This window comes from Nelumbo lutea, chromosome 1, assembly GCF_056320005.1.
Source record: "Nelumbo lutea isolate HS-2025 chromosome 1, American lotus-T2T, whole genome shotgun sequence".
In the NCBI taxonomy this organism is placed as follows: Eukaryota; Viridiplantae; Streptophyta; class Magnoliopsida; order Proteales; family Nelumbonaceae; genus Nelumbo; species Nelumbo lutea.
The window spans coordinates 103,473,357-103,495,698 of record NC_142684.1 but is presented as its reverse complement, the minus strand read 5'-3'; the positions used below and the strand labels follow the sequence as shown (position 1 = coordinate 103,495,698).

The window sequence follows — 22,342 nt, the reverse complement described above, 5'->3', positions numbered from 1 at the left end:
AGATTCTCACTGTTTTCTCATACCAAATGATTACAAAGCTGAATTCCCTTACAGTAGAAAGCTTGCTGAGTTAAAAAATATGAAATAAAAGGAGTTTCTTGAAGAAAGAAGGAAGAGAGAAGAAGAAGAGAAGTTGAAAAGAAAGCTTGCTCAATTGACAAACCCATGAAACTATATTGTGATAACCAAGCTGCTGTTCACATCTCATCCAATCCTGTCTTCCATGAAAGAACTAAACATATTGAGGTGGATTGTCACTTTGTGAGAGAGAAAGTGATAAGTGGGGTAATAATTACATCTCATGTGAGCTCAGGAAATCAGTGGGCAGATATCTTCACAAAAGGATTGTCTCGGGGAAGAATAGATTACATTTGCAACAAGCTGGTACTATATGATATATACTCTCCAGCTTGAGGGGGAGTGTTAGAATGCTCGAGTCAGGGGTATTTTGGTCATTCTGGTGTATCTTATTGAAAGTGAAATGTCTATTGTATCTGAGTTTAAGTTATGTGTCCCATCTTCTATGAGGGACAAAATTGTCTTTCTTGTAACTCAAGTTTTTCATGAATAAAAGTTAAGTGGGTCGGCTAGGAGAGGTACTTTTGTACATCCTCTCTTCTAGTCTGGCCGAACACTCTTCTCTCCTTCTTCTTCTTTCTCTTTTCTTTCTTCTTTCTTCTTCTCTACTTTGACCTAGAAACAACTAGGTTTTATTCACAAAAACAATAGAGTAGTACAAAGACAACTATGCCCTTATAGGGTGGCAAGACATAAAACAACATATATAAGATGTTGAAAGTGTTAAAATAATTGATTTTATGTTTGTTAGGGTCTGTTTGGATGATTAAAGCCTTTTGTATTTTAATCTATTATTGTACTATCACTTAGTAAGGGCACAATGGTCATTTCCCTTCTTATTTTTTCGCCCTATATAATATAATGAATCTGGCGCCGCCAGAACTGTTCCATTGCCTCAACGTTTCTTCCTTCTTCTCTTCTCTTCTCTCCTCTTCTCTTCTCTTGCTGTAACCTTCAATCAGATTTAAGTGTCAAGATGGTATTAGAGTGTGGCCATTGAATCTGGGTGACCAAGTGTCTTCTCCAAGCTGCTGAATCTGGACGGAACAGGGGAGTACATCTGGGTTGTTTGAATCAGACCTGCAACTGGTACCACCCCATTTTTTTTTTCTTTTCTTTTCTTCTCTTCCCTTGGTTGTGTACCAAGAGGAAAATGAATGGACCTAAACCACTAAATGTTGGCACACCCTTGTGAGGTTTTTCCTCTGCTTGTTTTGGATCGTGTGATCCTGTACCTGTGAAAGGCTTCTGTAGGTCACGCATGACCTGTTTTCTCTACTTGTTGGCTTGATGCCTTGTGTGTAAGGATCTCCCCTTGTGATTATTGCTTGTAGACCTGCTGAGAAAACTAGTAGGCTGGGACTGCTACTCCGTACAGGTCTGAAAACTAGATCTGTCATCTTGTTTATTCTGGAAATTGGTGCCGGTCTTGTGCTCAAATTAAGTCCAAAAACTGCAATGTGGGTGGACTAATCACTTGTTGTGTGTGGAGTTTTTTGTTTTGATATAAGGAGGGATCCTAAGTTGAAGTTTTTCGATAAAAAAAATTCTGTGTTGACCATGTCTTCTGAGAATTCTGCTACTTCAGGGATTTCTGGAAATGAAAATGGGGTAAGTGGGGGGAATGGATATGAGTTTCCCCATGGCTGTCATTCCCTTTGATGGTTTGAATTACCTTGAATGGTCTAGGGGAATAAAACTCTACATCACTGGTAGGGGAAAAATGTTGGAAAGTTTTGTATGCCCTTTATGAGTTTATTGTAAATGAATAAAAGTGCATATTTGATTCATGTTCCCTTACTATGTTTCTGTGTAATACCCTTAAACTGAACACTTAATGAGACTCGTGCTAGTTTAGAATGTTCACAGCCAGTGGGTCGGTCTGGGGAGACCTATCCAGATAAGGCTGACACTGTTGTGCCACCAAGTCGGTTGGGGTGGCCTGTCTCAGCTGCCAGGTTGAGATCCTAGGCACATACAGTGTAGGATTAATTGAATCTTTGAACTGGACCAGATTTCCAGTATTGCCTTGGACCTTGGAGATTGATGGGCAAAACTAGAAAGTTACACCCGACCCCTAGACTCGATTATGATACTGCACTAGGTGTCGGATTGGGTTGTCTTTGATATACCAATCAGTGAGATCCTTAGCGGGGGTCAAAACCTGGGTATGTTGGGACAGTCTGAGAATTCATCTGAGTGGGTGATCATAGTGACAGGATCAGCCCCTTTGTCGGACAAAGGTAATGATCGGGGATGCACTCTCACTGATGGAAACCAAAACTGTCGGCAGCCGATTTCAATCGTTGAGATTTGTTTTGCAAAGTATGTTTTATATGAGATATAAAAGTATATATATATTATGGTTTCTAAAATGTTTGCAAAAGGTTTTAATTCCCGGGATCCATATAAGAGAGAGTGCAACACTGTTCCTTGCAGCCAAGGGAGAGGTCATCTCTTGTCGGGTAGTGTTTGATCATTATGGGCTGAGAGGTTAAGTGTCAGACCATTGAGGGTAATACCTGATGGGCTAATCTTGCATCTGCCCACAGTCCCTGCGTGTTACAAGGTGGCTTGGCCCAGGGACCACTTAGGGTAAGTGTTGGGCCCATAGAGCCCATTTGATGGGTTTCAGGGGGTGCACTGTCCATAGCAGTGTATTCGGCCAGGCCTTGTAACAAAGGCTCGGCCGAACCCATGTGGCTGATGTGTAGATCAGTGCTTGGGTTCCATGCCATACAAGGAAGCCCAATTGGGCAGTAGTTAGGAAGGATAAATGAGCACATAAGCTTAATGGGCCTAAAGCCCATTTCGAACTAGACTTATTTAATAAGTTAAATATGGGCGAATTCTGGGATGGATCAGCAGATAGGATAGGGCCTTAACCCTATCCACTCAGAGAGTCCAGATCTAAATGTGATTTGGATCTGGAAACCTCCTAATAAGATTAGGAGAAGCTTAATCCAATCTGCAGATAAGATAAGGGTTTATCCTTGTCACCTAAAGAGATGAGTTGAAAAACAGTCCTAGAAGTAGGGACTGTGTTTGAAACAAAGGAGACTAGCAAGAGATATTAGAGAAGAAGAGAGAGTTGCGGCAAGGAGAGTTAGAGGATGAGAGTTTCGAACATTACCTCCCTCTAACTCTCTAATACACTTTTATTAAGTTAATCTTTTAGTAATTACAAGAGAGGTCCTTAGTTGGATAAGAAATTACAAAAAGAGGAACATAAAAGAGTATGGGCCCAGAATATGGCCCATTACAGAGAAGAACATAGAGATAACATACAGTAACAGCCTATGGGCCATTCGGCCCATCTTCTCTACACTCCCCCTCAAGCTGAGCATAGATGTCAATAATGCCTAGCTTGCCAGTGTCATGATGAAGTCTTGCCTTGGAGATGCCTTTGGTGAGAAAGTCTGCCAATTGGCCTTCAGAGGTAACGAATGGAAGGCACACTTCTCCGGAGGAGACTCTTTCTCGAATAAAATGTTTATCAACTTCAATATATTTTGTTCGATCATGTTGTACCGGGTTGTGAGTAATGTTGATGGCAGCCTGATTATCACAATACAACATCATGGGTCTGTCATGATCAATCCCAAGTTCTTCCATTAAGGACCTTAGCCACAACAATTCCGAGACCCCATGTGCCATGGCCCTATACTCTGCTTCTGCAGAAGATCTGGCCACAACAGATTGTTTCTTACTCTTCCAAGAGACAACATTACCAGCCACCAGACTGCAATATCCTGAAGTAGATCTTCTGTCATCCATATTTCCAGCCCAATCAGCATCAGTATAGGCTTCAAGTTTCAAGTGGTCATGCTTGGTAAATAGGACTCCTTTCCTTGGAGAGCCTTTCAGATAGCACAAAATCCGTTCTGCTGCTGCCATATGAGTATCTCTAGAAGCATGCATGAATTGGCTAATGCAACTGACAGCATACGCAATGTCTGGTCTAGTCATACACAGGTACAAGAGATTCCCAAGAAGTCTCTGAAAAACCCCTTTGTCTTCCAACAGAGTTCCATCTGTAGCTAAAAGTTTGTGACTCATATCAATGGGAGTTGCAATTGGTCTTGCACCCAGTTTTCCAGTTTCAGGCAATAAATCAAGAACATATTTCCTTTGGGAAATAAGGATCCCATCCTTGGATCTGGCAACTTCTATGCCAAGGAATTATCTCAACTCCCCCAGATCCTTAATCTCAAATTCTGTACGGAGGAAAGACTTGAGAGCCAGAATGCCTGAGGCATCATCACCAGTAACTATAATGTCATCAACATACACAATGAGATACACTGCCAAGGATCTACTTCTCTTCACAAACAGAGTATGATCCGACTGTGTCTGAACATAGCCGAATTTAACAAGTGCAGCTCTAAATCTCTCAAACCAGGCTCTAGGAGATTGTTTGAGACCATAAAGTGATTTCTTCAATCTGCATACCTTTCCTTGCATATCTTTCCCATACATCCCTGGGAGAAGACACATGTAGACTTCCTCATGTAAGTCACCATTCAGGAATGCATTCTTTACATCCAACTGATAGAGAGGCCAATCAAAGTGAGCTGCCAGAGATAAAAGAACCCTCACAGACGTCATCTTGGCAACAGGGGCAAAAGTCTCTAGGTAGTCAATCCCATATGTTTGTGTATACCCTTTTGCAACAAGCCTAGCCTTGTACCTCTCAATAGTTCCATCAACCCTGTATTTAATGGTGAAAACCCACTTGCACCCAACCGGATCCTTCCCTTCAGGCAAATCCACCACCTCCCAAGTACCATTTGCATGTAAAGCATCCATTTCGGTTTCCATAGCATCTCTCCATTCTGGAATCCCAAGAGCTTCTGAGACAGACCTAGGAATGGGGTTAGAAGCAACAGAAGAGAGATAGGCAAAGTATGAAGGAGAAAGCAGGTCATAAGAAAGGTGTTTGGAAATGCAGTGTGCAGTACATTTCCGCTTCCCTTTCCTAACAGCAATGGGGACATCAAGGTCTGGAAAAGATGATTCTAAAGGAGTTGAAGCAGTACCTGTTATTTCATCTGTGATTGGGAATGTATGAGCTTCATCTGTTGTAAGGGAAACCACTTGCTCATTCCTGGATCTCTGCCTTTGATACACTTTGGGATTATGGATAGGGCGTGGGGGTAAAGAAATAGGGTCCCCTGGACAAGAGGTATGGAGTGATTGATCCTCCTTTGACTCATTTGGTGAGGATACAGGTTTGTCAAGAGACTCAACTGGGACAGGAAGAGGAAGAGCAAAAACTTGTGATAGACTCTCCCCCTGTGGACAAAGTCCATCCTGAGAGGAACTATAAAAAGGAGAAAGTTCATTAAAGGTAACATCCATAGAGACATGTAGGGTGCCAGTCTTTGGATCAAAACAACAATAACCCTTTTGTGTGGGGGAGTAACCAAGGAAGATACATTTGTGGGCTTTCGGTTCAAACTTGTGTCTTTGCACACTTGGAATGTGAACATAGCAGGTACAGCCAAACACACGAAGAGGAATTGGGAAGAGATCCTTGTCTGGATGAAGAAGACTGAAGGGGGATTTAAACCCTAGAACCCTGGAAGGCATTCGGTTTATGAGATAGGTAGCAGTAAGTACAGCATCACCCCAAAATCTTGTGAGAACATGTGAGGCAAACAAAAGGCTCCTTGCAACTTCAACAATATGTCTATTTTTCCTCTCAGCAACTCCATTTTGTTCAGGGGTTCTAACACAGGAGCTTTGATGAATACCCCCCATGTCCGAAAGATACAAGGATATACTCTTCTCAAAGTACTCTTTTGCATTGTCAGATCTGAAAACCTTAACTCTGGTACCAAATTGAGTTAGAACAAGCTCATGAAATTGCCTCACAAGTCTTGGGACTTCATCCCGGGATTTCATTAAGTATATCCAGGTGAATCTAGAGAAGTCATCAATGAACAAGATAAAATATCTGTAACCCCCCATAGAGGATAAATGGTATGGCCCCCACACATAAGAGTGCACAATATGAAGGAGAAAAGAGGATCTTTTATTGTTCACAAGGTAATTTTTTCTACAATGCTTTGACAACTGACAGGACTCACAATTGAGATTGGACACACTGACTTCCTTAAACAGTTTTGGAAACAAATGGCTTAAAGCAGAAAAAGGTAAATGACCCAACCGATAATGACTCAACATAATTTGACTAACAGACTCTGAAAAGGTAGAACCAAAAGCAACATTCTTGGGATGATCACAGCATTGGCCAGGGGTGTCGAGCAAGTATATTCCATTCGCTTCATGGCCACTCCCAATCACCTTCTGAGACTTCAGGTCTTGAAACACACAGTGAGAAGGGAAAAAGGTTACACAACAATTCAATGATTTGGTCAGGCTACTTACAGATAACAAATTGGTATTTAATTTAGGCACATGAAGAGTGGAAGGTAAGAGTAAGGAGTTTGTAGCCTTGACAGTTCCCTTGCCGAAAATAGGGGCAAGAGAACCATCAACTAAGGTGATTTTGTCACGGCCAGGAAGTAAGTCATACGAAACAAATAAAGTGGAAAGGTTGGTCATGTGATTAGAAGCACCTTAGTCTATGATCCAAGGGGTTTTGTGTTTACCTGAGGTGGATGCATGGTTAGCGGAAGCCCTTATACCTGAGTGAGAAAAGGCAATGGTGGCTGAACTTCCAGAAGGGATGGATGATGAAGATGCACCTTCAAGCTGACTGATCATCTTTCCAAACTTCTCATATTCAGCTTTCATGGCTGCCAACTGTGCACTGGTAGATTCAACCTCTGTATCTATGCCTGTGGCTGCATGTGCACTTCCTGTCTTTCTACTATCATTCTTCTTCTGGAATCTGATAGGTACAAGATTGGGATGCAACTTCCAACACTTGTCCTTTGAATGTTTCGGTTTCTTACAATATTCACACACCGCTTCTTTCCTTCCTGAGCCACTGTGAGCTTTTGTAACCCCTTTGGGTTTAATTCCCATATTTGCAAAATGATCATTAATACCAATTCCTTGAACCTGCACTTGCCTTCTACTTTCTTCACTGCTGACCAGAGTATATGCTTGTGACAATGAAACATCTTCCTTGGACAAGATGTTTTGCTTTGTAATATCATATTCAGAATTCAGCCCTGTCAAGAACTCAAACACCCTATTCCGTTCAACCAATTTCCTGTATGTTTCAGCATCCTTAGGGGTATCCCAAGTCACGGCCTCTATCAAATCAATCTCTTGCCATATAGATTTTAAGATTGAGAAGTATGCTGCAAGTGACTTCTCCCCCTGTCTTAGATTTTTCACATCACTTCTCAGTTTGTAAGCTCTAGCAACATTCAACTTCTGGGAATAAGTCTCTGCAACACTATCCCAAATCTCTTTAGCCGAATTCATCCACAGATAATGTTGACTGATCTGTGGCTGCATTGAGTTCACAAGCCACCCAATCACAGTGTAGTTTTCTTGTACCCATCTCTCATAAGATGGATCATCCTCTGGAGGAGCTTTCTTGCTCCCAGAAATAAAACCCCATTTTCCCTTGCTACAAATATGGATTTTCACTGATTGTGACCAAGCTAAGTAATTGGTCCCATCAAGCTTGACTGTAGTTATAGCTAGCATAGAATCGGTTGGGGTTCCCAACATCTGCCCATATTTAGCAGTATTCTTGTTTTCAAAGTTTGAGAAATCCATCATGCAAAGTTCGATGAAAATTCTTTTCTTTTCTGTTTCAGCCTCCAAAAGACACCCAACAACCTCCAAACACAAGATATTTCTGATTCTAACAGTCGATGTCCCAAGAGGAAGGCAAAAGAAATACAGTCCTTGAGAGACCTTCTGTCGAACACTCAGTGTGCAATACTTGACAGCCCACTGTTTACTGTTTCATCATTCAAAGTATAGGGTACTGTTTACTGTTTCAGCCTTCAAGAAGGGGCTGGAATGAAGATGAGACTAGTACCTCTTAGTTTTAACAGTCTCAGCAACTTCCCAACCCAATAATCAGCCGAATAGGACCTCCAAAAACAACCCAGAAATTTATGGGTAGGAGCAGTCCAGCAACAGTGGCCGAATGATGCAGTCTCAGTAACAGTGATTCCAGGGGTATTTTGGCTACTTGACAGTCCAGAAAAGAGATAAAAACAACCCAGAAATCTCTGGATTAAGTCAGACCAGAGGATAGCCGAATGGTAGCACTGTTTTCAAGGAAACTTCGGCCCTTTTAACAGTCCAGAACAGTGAAAAATTAACCCAGAAACAACTGAGCAAAGACTTACAGTAAGAGAGTCTCTGGTTTGTACAATAAACCAGGCCGAACACTTGTCCTCTAGGATGACTTCGAAAAACCCTTTTCTCTGATTTTAAATCAGGCAAAGCAACTTGTTCTCTGATTCTTCCTGGCCACCGAACCCTTCTCCAAGTGTGTAGAAGCTTGGGAACCCTCCAATGACCTCCAAGAATCAGGTGGATGACTATAAACTCTCAGCCCTAGAACCTCCTCATGTAGTTGGTTGGATTAGAACCACATGAGGGACACGCCAAGCAGTGGCCTGCTCTGATACCAAGTTGAAAAACAGTCCTAGAAGTAGGGATTGTGTTTGAAACAAAGGAGACTAGCAAGAGAGATTAGAGAAGAAGAGAGAGTTGCGGCAAGGAGAGTTAGAGGATGAGAGTTTCGAACATTACCTCCCTCTAACTCTCTAATACACTTTTATTAAGTTAATCTTTTAGTAATTACAAGAGAGGTCCTTAGTTGGACAAGAAATTACAAAAAGAGGAACATAAAAGAGTATGGGCCCAGAATAAGGCCCATTACAGAGAAGAACATAGAGATAACATACAGTAACAGCCTATGGGCCATTCGGCCCATCTTCTCTACAAGATGTTTTGATCCAAATAAGATTTGGATCAGCAACTCCTAATTAGATTAGGAGCTGATCCTTTGGGGTTAACAAAGAAGGAGGGGGCGACAGCCTTTAGAGAAGACATCACATAATCAGATCTTCTTCAGAGCTGAAATCACAGAAGAAAGATTTCTGCAATCCCTGCAAAGATCTTTCTTGCCGCCTCCTTCTTGCAGCCGCCAGGCATCCAGTTCGATCTCTAGTTGTGGGAAAGTCAAGATTCGATCTTGACATCAGTTCTTTGAGAAAGAATTGATAGGAAGCTGTGCTCATGTGTCATCCTGTTGTTTCTTGCGAAGGACAGAATTCTTGGAGAAGAATACTGCTAATTCTGCTCCATCTTCAGTGGGAGCAGTCTTTGGATCCTTCCTTGGACGTGAACACCTTTGTTGGGAGATATTATTTCTCCGTATCAGGTATAATCCTCTCCTACTTTTTTTGGTTCAGATCTGGTTCAGTTTATGGTTCAAGATTGATCCTTGAAAATATGATTTTCTAAATAGGGAATTGGATTCCCAGTTGAAGGGAGAGAAATTTTTTTTAAATTCGCCCCTTTATTCCGCAAGATTTGGGCGTCCATACGATGGATCTCTCATCCCTTCAAAAAATAGGATACATCAATGGGAAAGTGAAAGAACCGAAGTGCGGAAATGTTGAATATGATAGATGGAACCAAGAAAATAGTATGGTGATGTCTTGGCTCTTGGTTTCCATGCTGCCACAGGTGAGAAAAACTTTTATGTGGGATGAAACTGCTTGTGAAATATGGGAACAAGCAAAGTCCACCTATTCAGAGCAAAGACACTATGCCAAAATATACCAACTGCAAGCTGAACCGTCCACTTGTAAGCAGTGAGCAAGGAGTCTCTCGGTGTACTATTCGGATCTGACATCGATATGGAAAGAACTTGATCACTATCAAAATGTTAACTGGAAGTGTGATGAGGATGCAAAGGCATACAAATCACTTGTATCTCAGCAACAGGTATTTGCCTTCCTCTTGGGGCTGAATCCTTCATATGAGTCCATCAGGGTGCTGATCTTGGGAAGTAAAGACTTGCCATTAGTTCAGGAGGTTTATGCCTTGGTTCAGTCAGAAAAAAGTAGAAGAAATGTGATGAATTCTACAGAGGGGGAGCCAGTTGCTCTAGCTGTCTGGGGAAGTTCAGATACTAATGTTGGAGGTGGTTTTAAGAAGGGTGACTCTCAGAAGAGAACAAATGATAAGAGTAAGCTTTGATGCACTCACTGCCAGAAGGCAAGACACACCATAGATACCTGCTGGGGTCTTCATGGAAAACCTAAATGGGCACATGATTTGGGTAAGAAGTCAACAACTGATTAGGGCAAGAAACCAAGTCAGCAGAATCAGAAAAGGTAAAACTCATCTAATATGGCATCTCAAGAGACTAGTCCCATGGTAACTCAGGAAAGGCATCCCAGTTTTGACCCTAAGGAAGAGATCATCAACTCCTTCCGTGACCATCTAGAGTTATATGGTAGGACTCTTCGCCAGATGGATACTGGTCCTACTCCTACCTCTTTTGCATCTGCTTCAGGTAACACTGCCACTGCCTTCCATGTGTCATCTCGTACCTCTAATTCCCCTTGGGTAATTGACTCTGGAGCCTCAAACCACATGACCGGTAAGTCAATTTTATTTCAGGCATACAATCTTCTCTCTGGGAGAGATAAGGTGAGACTAGCTGATGGCTCTTTCTCCACCATAGCCGGCCAAGGAACCATATCTCTCCCACTCGGTCTTACCCTTTCTAACGTACTACATGTTCCTAAGCTACCTATAAATCTGCTTTCCATTAGTAGTATTACTCACTCCTTGAACTGTTCAGTTACTTTCTATCCGTCTTCATGTGTGTTTCAGGATTTGGCCTCGGGGAAGACGATTGGTAGAGGAAGCATGGTGGATGGCCTCTACGTGTTGGAGAATAAATCTGGTCTTGTGGCTACAGAGTCTTTGAGTTCGTCCAATGGAATAGTCGTCTTGGTCATCCTTCTTTTGAGTCGTTAAAAGTTATGTTTCCAAAGTTATTTGAGTCTTTGTTAGTGAGTCAGTTGCAGTGTCAGACATGTCAAATGAGTAAACATTGTAGAAGCTCTTTTCCTTTGAGAAATAAAAGATCTGAATTTCTGTTTCATATTGTTTATTCTGATGTTTAGGGCCCTGTTACTCTACCTACTGAGGCTGGATATAAGTACTTCATTACCTTGATCGATGATTACTCTAGATACACCTGGGTTTACCCTATGCGATCTAGAGAGGAAGTGCCTAAAATTACGAAAGACTTTCAACGCATGGTGTTCACTTAGCTCCAAACTGAAATCCATATTTTCCAATCAGACAATGCAAAGGAATACTTCCATAGTGATCTCACAGAATTCTTTGCTTCGAGTGGATCACTTCAACGAAGCTCTTGTGCTAGGACACCTCAACAAAATGGTGTTGCTGAAAGAAAAAACTGTCATCTTCTTGAAGTAGCTCGTGGCTTGTTAATCCATATGAATGTTCCAAAGTGCTTTTGGATGGATGATTTTCTATGTGCTACGTACATCATCAACCCTATGCCCTCTCGGTTACTAGAGTATAAGGCCCCACATCAGTTTTTGTTTACTAGAGTTCCGTTGTTCCCCATTCCAATGCAATGTTTTTGGGTGTCGTTGCTTTGTTCATAACTTGTCACCTACTCGGGGTAAACTTGATCCTCGTGCTATTCCTTGTGTCTTCTTTAGTTACCCTCTATCTCAAAAGGGGTACCGTTGCTATGATCCCGTCTCTCGTAAGTACTATGTCTCAGTAGATGTGTCCTTTGAAAATCAACCTTTCTTCTCGGTTTCTCCTTAGGGGGAGAGTAGGCTTGAGGAGAAACATGCTCAGACTCAACTACCTCCTCTACTTGACCCTCCTTTATCTCGTGTCTTTCTTCGCCGCTACAAAAGCCAGTAGAGTTCAAGAGCCGTGGAACCTAACACTATGCAACCAACATCATCGGCTTCACTGGAGGTTGATCCTTCCCATCAGCCAGGTACATTGCTTCTATTGATATGCCTGCTCCTCTCAATGTTGATTCCCCTGTCACTAATGATCTTGATGTTGCTCCTCTCAGTGTTGATTCCCCTATCATTAACGATCTTGATGTTCCTATTGCTAGGAGAAAGGGTGTTAGATCTTGTACCACTAACCATCCTATCTCTCACTTTGTGTCCTATGATCATATTTCATCTTCATATCATGCATTCCTCTCCTCTATTGACAGTATCGTCGTTCCTAAGAATGTGGTAGAAGCTTTATCCAAACCTGAATAGACAGATGCAATGAAGGAAGAGATTGATGTATTACACAAAAATGGCACTTGGGAGTTGGTGGATCTTCCTGAAGGGAAGAAACCAGTGGGGTGCAAGTGGGTGTTCACAGTGAAACACAAGGCTGATGGAACTGTTGAAAGGTACAAGGCCAGACTGGTGGCAAAAGGTTTTACACAAGTATATGGAGTGGACTATGTAGAGACTTTTGCCCTAGTAGCCAATATGAACTCTATCAGAATTCTCCTTTCACTGGCGGCAAATCTTGACTGGGAACTTCACCAATTGGACATCAAAAATGCTTTTTTGAATGGTGACTTAGAAGAGGAAGTGTACATAACCCAACCTCCAGGTTTTTGTGCTAAAGGTAGTGAACAAAAAGTGTGCAAGTGAAAAAAATCTTTATATGGGCTAAAACAATCTCCTCGGGCCTAGTTTAGTAAGTTCCACTCAGCAGTTCAGCAGATGGGGTTCAAACAATGCTAGTCAGATCACACACTATTTGTAAAGAAAGGTGAAGGGAAAATTGCAGCTCTAATTGTGTATGTGGATTACATAATGATCACAGGAGATTGGGAGGCTGAAATACAAAGACTAAAAAAGTTTTTAGCCACTCAATTTGAGGTGAAAGATCTAGGCCCCTTATGTTATTTCCTTGGAATTGAAGTTGCCCGCTCTCACAAGGGCATCTTTACTTCCCAACGGAAATATGTACTAGATCTACTAGAAGATATAGGAAAACTAGGGGTGAGACCAATTGACTCACCAATTGAACCTAACCATCATCTGGGAGACAGTTAGGGAGAATTCTTGAAAGATGTGAAGAAGTTTCAGAGACTTGTAGGGAGACTCTCTTGTATTTGTCTATGACCAGGCCAAATATTGCTTATACAGTGGGTGTCCTTAGTCAGTTCATGTACAATCCTAAGACAATTCACCTTGAAGCTGCAGAGAGGATCCTCAGATACCTCAAGAAGTTTCCTGGAGTTGGTTTGTTGTTTCAGAAACATGGACATTTAAAGGTGGAGGTATATATTGATGCTGATTGGGCAGGGGCAGTTGATCACCGAAAGTCTACCAGTGGATATTGTGCCTTTGTAGGGGAAGCCTAGTCACATGGAGAAGTAAGAAGCAAAGTGTGGTGGCTAGGTCTAGTGCTAAAGAAGAATACAGAGCTATGTCTCATGGAGTTGCTGAAATCATGTGGATAAGAAATCTGTTAGGAGAATTGGGTTTTACAATTAACAACCCTATGCCACTCTATTGCGACAATAAGGCTGCTATCAACATTGCAGCTAATCCAGTCCTCCATGATAGGACGAAACACATTGAAGTGGACAAGCATTTTATTAGAGAGAAACTTGTAAGTGGAGAAGTGTGCACCCCGTATGTCAGCTCAGAAGAACAACTTGCAGACATTTTCACCAAAGGCCTTCATCATGTGCGGCATAATGATTTGTGTGACAAGTTGGGCATGATTGACATCTATGCTCCAACTTGAGGGGGAGTGTTGAAAGTGTTAAAATAATTGATTTTATGTTTGTTAGGATATGTTTGGCTGATTAAAGCCTTTTTTATTTTAATCTAGTATTGTACTATCACTTAGTAGGGGCGCAAGAGTTATTTCCCTTCTTATTTTTTCGCCCTATATATTATAATGAAGCTGGCACCGCCAGAATTGTTCCATTGCCTCAACACTTCTTCTTCCTTCTTCTCTTCTCTTCGCTTCTCTTGTTGTAACCTTCAATCAGATTTACTGTCAAGATAAGACACAAAAACATAATAAAATTTGGACTCACATAACTACTGTGGTCCCCGCCTCCTATCTAACAACTAACATAAAACATCTACTTGTAAAACACATCATAAAATTGATTAATCTTCAACACTCCCCCTCAAGTTGGGAGTAAATGTCATGTTCAAGCTTGTTCTTTGCCACCCCTTTCGTGAGAACATCAGCCAGTTGTAACTCTGAAGAGACATAAGGCAAACAAACTTCTCCGGTTGTTACCCTTTCTCTTATAAAGTGTCTATCAACTTCAATGTGTTTTATCCTATCATGCTGAATTGGATTGTGGTTGATTGCAACCTAATTGTCATAGTATAACATTATAGGTTCCTCTGCTTTCACCCCAATCCCACTCAAAAGAGATCTAACCCAAAGAAGTTCTGAGACACCGTGAGCCATGGATCTATACTCAGCCTCTGCACTTGACCTTGCCACAACTGCTTGCTTCCTACTCTTCTAGGAGATCAAGTTTCCACCTACAAAGGTACACACTCCTGATGTAGACCTCCCATCATCTAAGCATCCTGCCTAGTTTGCATCTGTATAGGACTCTAGCTTAAGATTCTCATGATTTGAGCAAAGATTGCCTTTGCCAGGGTGCTTTTTCAGATATGCATGTTAGACAGTCTTGTATGCCCTTAGCTTCAATCGGATTTGATGTACTTTTGTTATTTAGTGGAAATAAATTAAAGTGCATGTTTGATTCATGTTGTTTGGTGTAATTCTGTGTAAGACCCTAAAACTGGACACTTATAGAAACTTATGTTAGTTTTAAATGTTCACAGCCATTGGATAAGTCTGGGGAGATTTATCCTGCCAAGGCTGACACTGATGTGTCACCAAGTGTTGGGATGGTTTGTTTCGGCCATCAGGGTAAGACCCAAGGCACATGCAGTATGGGATTGCTTGAACCCTTGAACTGGACCAGATTTCCAGTATTGCCCTAGACCTTGGAGACAGATGGGCAAAACTGGAAAGTTACACCTGACCCCTAGACTTGATTATGACACATCACTAGGTGTTGGATCGGGCTGTCTTTGATGTGTCAATCAGTGAGATCCTTAGTGGGGGTCGAAACCTGGACATGTTGGGGCAGTCTGAGAATTCATCTGAGTGAGTGGTCATAGTGACAGGATCAGCCCCTTTGTCGGACAATGGTAATGATCGGGAATGCACTCTCTCTGATGGAAACCAAACTGCCGGCAGTTGATTTCAATCGTTGGAATTTTGTTTTGCAAAAATAAGATATACATATATATATTATATAGATATATATATATGTATATATATATATATATATGTATATATATATATATATGTATATATATATATATATTGTTGGTTTCAAATGATTTGCAAAATGTTTTAATTCCCGGGATCCATGTGAGTAGAGAGTGCGGCACTGTTCCTTGCAGCCGAGGGAGAGGTCTTCTCTTGTCGGGAGTGCTTGATCATTAAGGGCTGAGAGGTTAAGTGTAAGACCATTTAGGAAAATACCTGATGGGCTAATCTTGCACCTGCCCACAGTCCCTGGGTTTTTATAAGATGGCTTGGCCCAGGGACCACTTAATATAAGTGTTGGGCCCATAGGGTCCATGTGATGGGCTCAAGGGGGTCACTGAGTCTTTCAGTGAATTCGGCTGGGCCTTGTAATAAAAGCTTGTGTGTATATCAATGCCTGGGTCCCACGCCATACAAAGAAGCCCAACTGGGCAGCAGGTTGGAAACTGGTTAAACACTGAACACTTAATGGGCCAAAAGCCCATTTCGAACTGGGCTGATATGATCACCAGTTCATGGGGCGAATCTGAGATTAGTGTTAGTAAAAGGATTGGGTCTTTGACCTTATCCACTCTAAGAGACCAAATTCAAATTAGATTTGAATCTGGTAACCTCCTGATAAGGTCAGGAGTTAACAAACTTAATCTGCAGATAGGATTAAGATTAACCTCTATCCAAATACTGATTTGGATTGGGATAACTCCCAAAATATTGGGAGGTTTCTTAATCAAGAAGAAAGAGGAGAAAACCCTAGTAGAAATATCAGATTTCGAACTAGGGGGTTTGAGGAAGCAAGAAACACATCCTGCAATCTGAGATTTGATCTCTCACAGACTGCAGAGAGAAGAGACAGTTCTGCCCTCTTCGTCCCTGGACTTCTCCTCCTTCAGCCGCCGCCACTACCTGTTGGAAGATTGGATCTTTGCAGCAACAGGAAGTCAAGAAAGCAGTTCTTGACAATAGTCTTGCAAGAAAGACACTAGGATTCGGTGTTCAAGGTTTCCAGAGGGTTCTTGTGAAGAATCCAGTGTGTAGGACGCACCCTACTGGTTCCGTTCCATCCACAGCTGTGTCATCTTCAGCAGGAGCGGATCTTGGTTACTTTTTTGGGCGTGAACACCAACTTTGGGAGATATTATTTCTCCGAATCAGGTATAATCCTTCCTGTTTCCTTTTGGTTCAGATCTGATTTGTTTATGGTTCAAGTAGGATCCTTGAATAATGTATTCTAAATTTAGGGAATATGATTCCCAGTTGGAAGAAGGTAGGAAATTTTTTTGAAATTCGCCCCCCATTCCGCACCCTTCTTGGCATCCATTAGATGGATCCTACCATTCTTTCAATGCAAGTATCCTCTCAATAGCTTCCCAGTGCTAAACCCGAGGTGCACGCATGTACCGACTCACAACACTGACAGCATAAGAAATATCTAGTCATGTTGTAGCTACAGCCATAGGATCTGTAGAGTTAATTTTCAGAGAAGGAATTATTGTACTTAAAGATTGTCTTTATGTACCTAATTTGAGAAGAAATCTGATTTCTGTTTCAAAACTGTGTGCAAACGGATATTTTGTTCTCTTTAGTAATATGATTAATATTAAAAGAAATAACAAATTCCTCGCATACGTAGAACTTGAGAATGCTCTCTATGTTCTCCATCATTCTCTGGAAACTAACATAACCGAAACTACGTCGGGTGACATCCCCAAGAAAAGAATCTATGATACAGTTAATCCCATGTGTTTATGGCATTACCGACTTGGCCATATCAACATAGATCGTATCACAAGGTTGGTAAAGGATGGTCCTTTGGATTTTCTAACTGTAGAAGATCTTCCAACCTGTGAACCTTGCCTTCAGGGTAAGATGACAAAACGGCCATTTAACGGTAAGCTTGAAAGATGTATAGGCACACTTGACCTTAGACATACTGATGTATGTGGTCCCATGAGTGTTAGGACACGTAACCAACATGTTTATTTTATAACATTCACCAATGATTACTCTCGGTATGGTTATGTGTACCTAATGAGACACAAGTCTGAATCATTTGAAAAGTTCAGAGAGTTTAGACAAGTGGTCGAGAAATAGTTAGGGAGAGAAATTAAGACTCTTCGATAGTATCACAGTTAGCTCCTCCTGCTACACCACAACTAAACGGTGCGTCAGAGAGGAGGAACCGGACTTTATTGGATATGATCCGATCACTTCTCGTACCCTCAGAGTTACCCACATCTTTTTTGGGGTTACGCATTGGAGATTACGATATATGTGCTTAACCGGGTTCCAACCAAATCAGTTCTAAAGACTCCCTATGAGCTTTGGACCGGTAAGAAACCAAGTGTGAGACACTTGAAGATTTGGGGTTGTCCGGTACATGTTAAAAGAACCAGTGCGGACAAATTGGAATCCAAGACCACTTGTTGCCTATTCGTAGGCTACCCCAAAAGCTCTGTGGGTTGCCTATTCTATGACCCAAGAGAACAAAAAGTGTTCTGTAGTTGAAATGCCCATTTCTTGGAAGATGATTACATCCTGAACAATCATCTCAAGAAGTTGTTCTTGATGAGGAGAGCTCAGGGGTAGTGGGAGATGTCCCACAAGCTCCAAGTAATGACCAACCTAGAAGATCTACCCGGATTTCCAGGCCTCCAGTTCGTTTCGGCTATGACCAGGATAGTTACTTGGTGAAAGCCACGACCAGTGTGGAGGATCCCGTGACTTATACGGAAGCTATGTTGGATATAGATTCCTTGAAGTGGGTACATTCCATGAGAGCTGAGATGGACTCAATGGATACCAATGGAGTCTGGACTCTGGTAGATCTACCCCCTAGGGTAAAAGCAATTGGTTGCAAATGGATCTATAAGAGGAAGAAGGGCTCCGATGTTAAGGTTGAGACCTACAAGGCTCGCCTTATGGCGAAAGGGTACACTCAGAAAGGAATCGATTATGAGGAAACCTTTTCGTCGGTGGCCATGCTTAAATCCATTAGGATCCTGCTAGCTGTAGCAGCGTACCATGATTACGAGATTTGGCAAATGGATGTCAAAACTGCATTCCTGAATGGAGATCTTAGTGAAGATATCTATATGCAACAACCGCAAGGTTTTATAGTTGCGGGTCAGGAACACATGGTATGTAAATTAAACCGATCCATATATGGACTTAAGCAAGTTTCTAGGAGTTGGAACATCCAGTTTGACTCCACCGTCAAAAGGTTTGACTTTGAGCAAAATCCGTATGAGCCCTATGTTTACAAGAAATCCAGTGGGGATAAGGTTACGTTCCTGGTTCTGTATGTAGATGACATTCTACTCGTTGGGGATGATGTAGGAATGTTGACTACGATGAAAGTATGGCTTTCATAGCAATTCTCCATGAAAGATCTTGGAGAAGCCTCCTATATATTGGGTCTTCGACTCTATAGAGATAGATCAAAGAGGATAATAGGATTATCCCAATCTGCTTGCATTGACAAGATAGTCAAGAGATACAACATGGAGAACTCTAAGAAAGGAAATGTTCCTTTCAGGCATGGAGTAAATCTCTCCAAGGGTATGTCTCCCAAGACTCCCGAGGAGATTAAGGGCATGAAGGACGTTCCCTATGACTCAGCCGTAGGGAGCATCATGTATGCCATGTTTTGCATTCGTCCTAACATCGCTCAGCAGATTCCAGTCAAACCCAGGGCAGGAGCATTGGACTGCTATGAAAAACATACTCAAGTACCTTCGAAGGACAAAAGAGTTTTGTCTGGTATTCGGTGGTAGTTCACTACAGATCCAGGGGTATACTGATGCCAACTTCCAGTCAGATCCAGATGATAGAAAGTCTACATCTGGATACGTTTTCACGATAGGATCGTGTGTTGTTTGTTGGAAAAGCAGAAAACAGGGGTCCACGGCGGATTCCACAACTGAAGCCGAATACATTGCCGTAAGTGAAGCTGCCAAAGAAGCCGTTTGGATGAAGAATTTCATTCACGAAATGGGAGTAGTTCCATGTAGTACATCACCCATTCCATTGTTGTGTGACAACACTAGAGCTATTGCTCAGGCAAAGGAGCCACGAGCCCACTCGAAATCGAAGCACATCGAGAAGAAGTACCACGTACTGCGGGAGATAGTTGGAAGAGAGGACGTCTTAATTCAGAAGGTAGCATCAACGGAAAATGTAGCAAACCCATTGACTAAGCTATTGACATTGACACAGAAAGTGTTTGAGAAACACGTGGAAAGCATGGGACTCCGGCTTATACCAGATTGGACCTAAGTACAAGTGGGAGCTGTTAGACAGTGTATGCCCTTAGCTCCAATCAGAATGATGTACCTTATGACATTTGATGTAAATAAATAAAGTACATATTTGATTCATGTTATTATGGTGTGTTTCTGTGTAATACCCTTAAACTGGACACATATGAGACTCGTGTTAGTTTAGAATCTTCATAACCGTTGGATAGATCTGGGGAGATTTATCCTGCCAAGGCTGACACTAATGTGCCGCCAAGTTGGTTGGGGTGGATTGTCTTAGCTACCAGGGTGAGACCTGAGGTACATATAGTGTGGGTTTTCTTGAAACCCTGAACCGGGCCAGAATTCTAGTGTTGCCCTGGACCTTGGAGATAGACGGGCAAAACTGGAATGTTACACTTAACCCCTAGACTCGATTATGATACTGCACTAGGTGTTGGATTGGGTTGTCTTTGATATGCCAATCAGTGAGATCCTTAGAGAGGGTCAAAACCAGGGTATGTTTGGACAGTCCGAGAATTCATCAGAGTGGATGATCATAGTGATAGGATTGGCCCCTTTGTCGAACAAAGTGAATGATCGGGGATGCACTCTCTTTGATGGAAACCAAAGCTACCGGCAACCGATTTCAAACGTTGAAATTTGTTTTGCAAAATATATTTATATAGAGATATACACATATATATTATGGTTTCAAAATGTTTGCAAAAGGTTTTAATTCCCAAGATCCATGTGAGTAGAGAGTGCAACACTGTACCTTGCAGCTGAGAGAGAGGTCCTCTCTTGTCGGGCAGTGTTTGATCATTATGGGCTGAGAGGTTAAGTGTAAGACCATTGAGGATAAAACCTGATGGGCTAATCTTGCATCTGCCCACAGTCCTTGGGTTTTTATAAGGTGGTTTGACCCAAGGACCATTTAGTGTAAATGTTGGGCCCATTAAGAACCCATGGTGATGGACTTAGGGGTTCGCTGTCACCTACAGTGAATTCGACCAGGCCTTGTAACAGAGGCTGGGCTGAACCCATGTGGCTGATGTGTAGATCAATGTTTGGGTCCCACGCCATACAAGGATATCCAACTGGGCAGCAGTTTGGAGGATAAGTGAGCACATGGACTTAATGGGCCTAAAGCCCAATTTGAACTAACTTAATTAGATTAATTAAAGAAGGACGGTTCTGGGATTTAGATCAACAGATAGGATAAGGGAGTGTCCCTATCCACTCAAAGAGTCCAGATCCAAATAAAGATTCGGATCAGGAAACTCCTAATTAGATTACAAGGGTTGATCTTTATCTGTAGATAAGATAAGGGATTATCCTTATCTCTTAAAGAGAGTCAGGATCCAAATACAAGATTTGGATTAGGAAACCCCTAAAGGGATTAGGAGATGTTCTCTTTAAGGCTATAAATAGAGGAGTAGGGCAAACCTCCAATTCATCCTTCAGTCTTACTGATTCAAGAGACAAGATTGTTAGACGGTTTTGTATGCCCTTAGCTTCAATTAGAATGATGTACTTTATGAGTTTATTGTAAATGAATATAAGTGCATATTTGATTCATGTTCCCTTGGTATGTTTCTGTGTAATACCCTTAAACTGGACACTTAATGAAACTCGTGTTAGTTTAGAATGTTCACAGCCAGTGGGTCGGTTTGGGGAGACCTATCCTGACAAGGATGACGCTGTTGTGCCACCAAGTCGGTTGGGGTGGCCTGCCTCAGCTGCCAGGGTGAGACCCTAGGCACATACAGAGTAGGATTAATTGAATCTTTGAACTGGACCAGATTTCCAATATTGCCCTGGACCTTGGAGATTGATGGGAAAAACTGGAAAGTTATACCCGACCCCTAGACTCGATTATGATACTGCACTAGGTGTCGGATTGGGCTGTCTTTGATATACCAATCAGTGAGATCCTTAGCGGGGGTCAAAACCTGGGTATGTTGGGACAGTCTGAGAATTCATCTGAGTGGGTGATCATAGGGACAGGATCAGCCCCTTTGTCGGACAAAGGTAATGATCGGGGATGCACTCTCATTGATGGAAACCAAGACTACCGGTAGCCGATTTCAATCGTTGAGATTTGTTTTGCAAAATATATTTTATATGAGATATAAAAGTATATATATATATTATAGTTACGAAATGATTTGCAAAATGTTTTAATTCCCGGGATCCATATAAGCAGAGAGTGCAACATTGTTCCTTGCAGCTGAGGGAGAGGTCCTCTCTTGTCGGGCAGTGTGTGATCATTATGGGCTGAGAGGTTAAGTGTAAGACCATTGAAGATGATACCTAATGGGCTAATCTTGCATCTACCCACAGTCCCTAGGTGTTACAAGGTGGCTTGGCCCAGGGACCACTTAGGGTAAGTGTTGGGCCCATAGAGCCCATAAGATGGGTTTCAGGGGGTGCACTGTCCATAACAGTGTATTCAGCCAGGCCTTGTAACAAAGGTTGGGCCGAACCCATGTGGCTGATGTGTATATCAATGTTTGGGTCCCACGCCATACAAGGAAGCCCAACTGGGCAGCAGTTTGGAAGGCTAAGTGAATACATAACCTTAAATGGGCCTTAAGCCCATTTCGAACTAGGCTGATTTTGATCGGTCAATTAAAAAGGGGTGAATTCTGAGATGGATCAGCTGATAGGATTGGGACTAGACCCTATCCACTTAGAGAGTCCAAGATCTAAATCTTATTTAG

At 42.0% G+C, this 22,342-nt stretch overlaps 1 protein-coding gene across 1 annotated transcript in view; it reads right to left on the bottom strand.

The window, feature by feature from the left end:
* The window catches only part of LOC148876510 (phosphoglycerate mutase-like protein 1), a 59,217-nt gene that overhangs the window by 5,190 nt on the left and 31,685 nt on the right, over window positions 1–22,342 (bottom strand). The gene's annotated exons all lie outside the window — the stretch shown is intronic.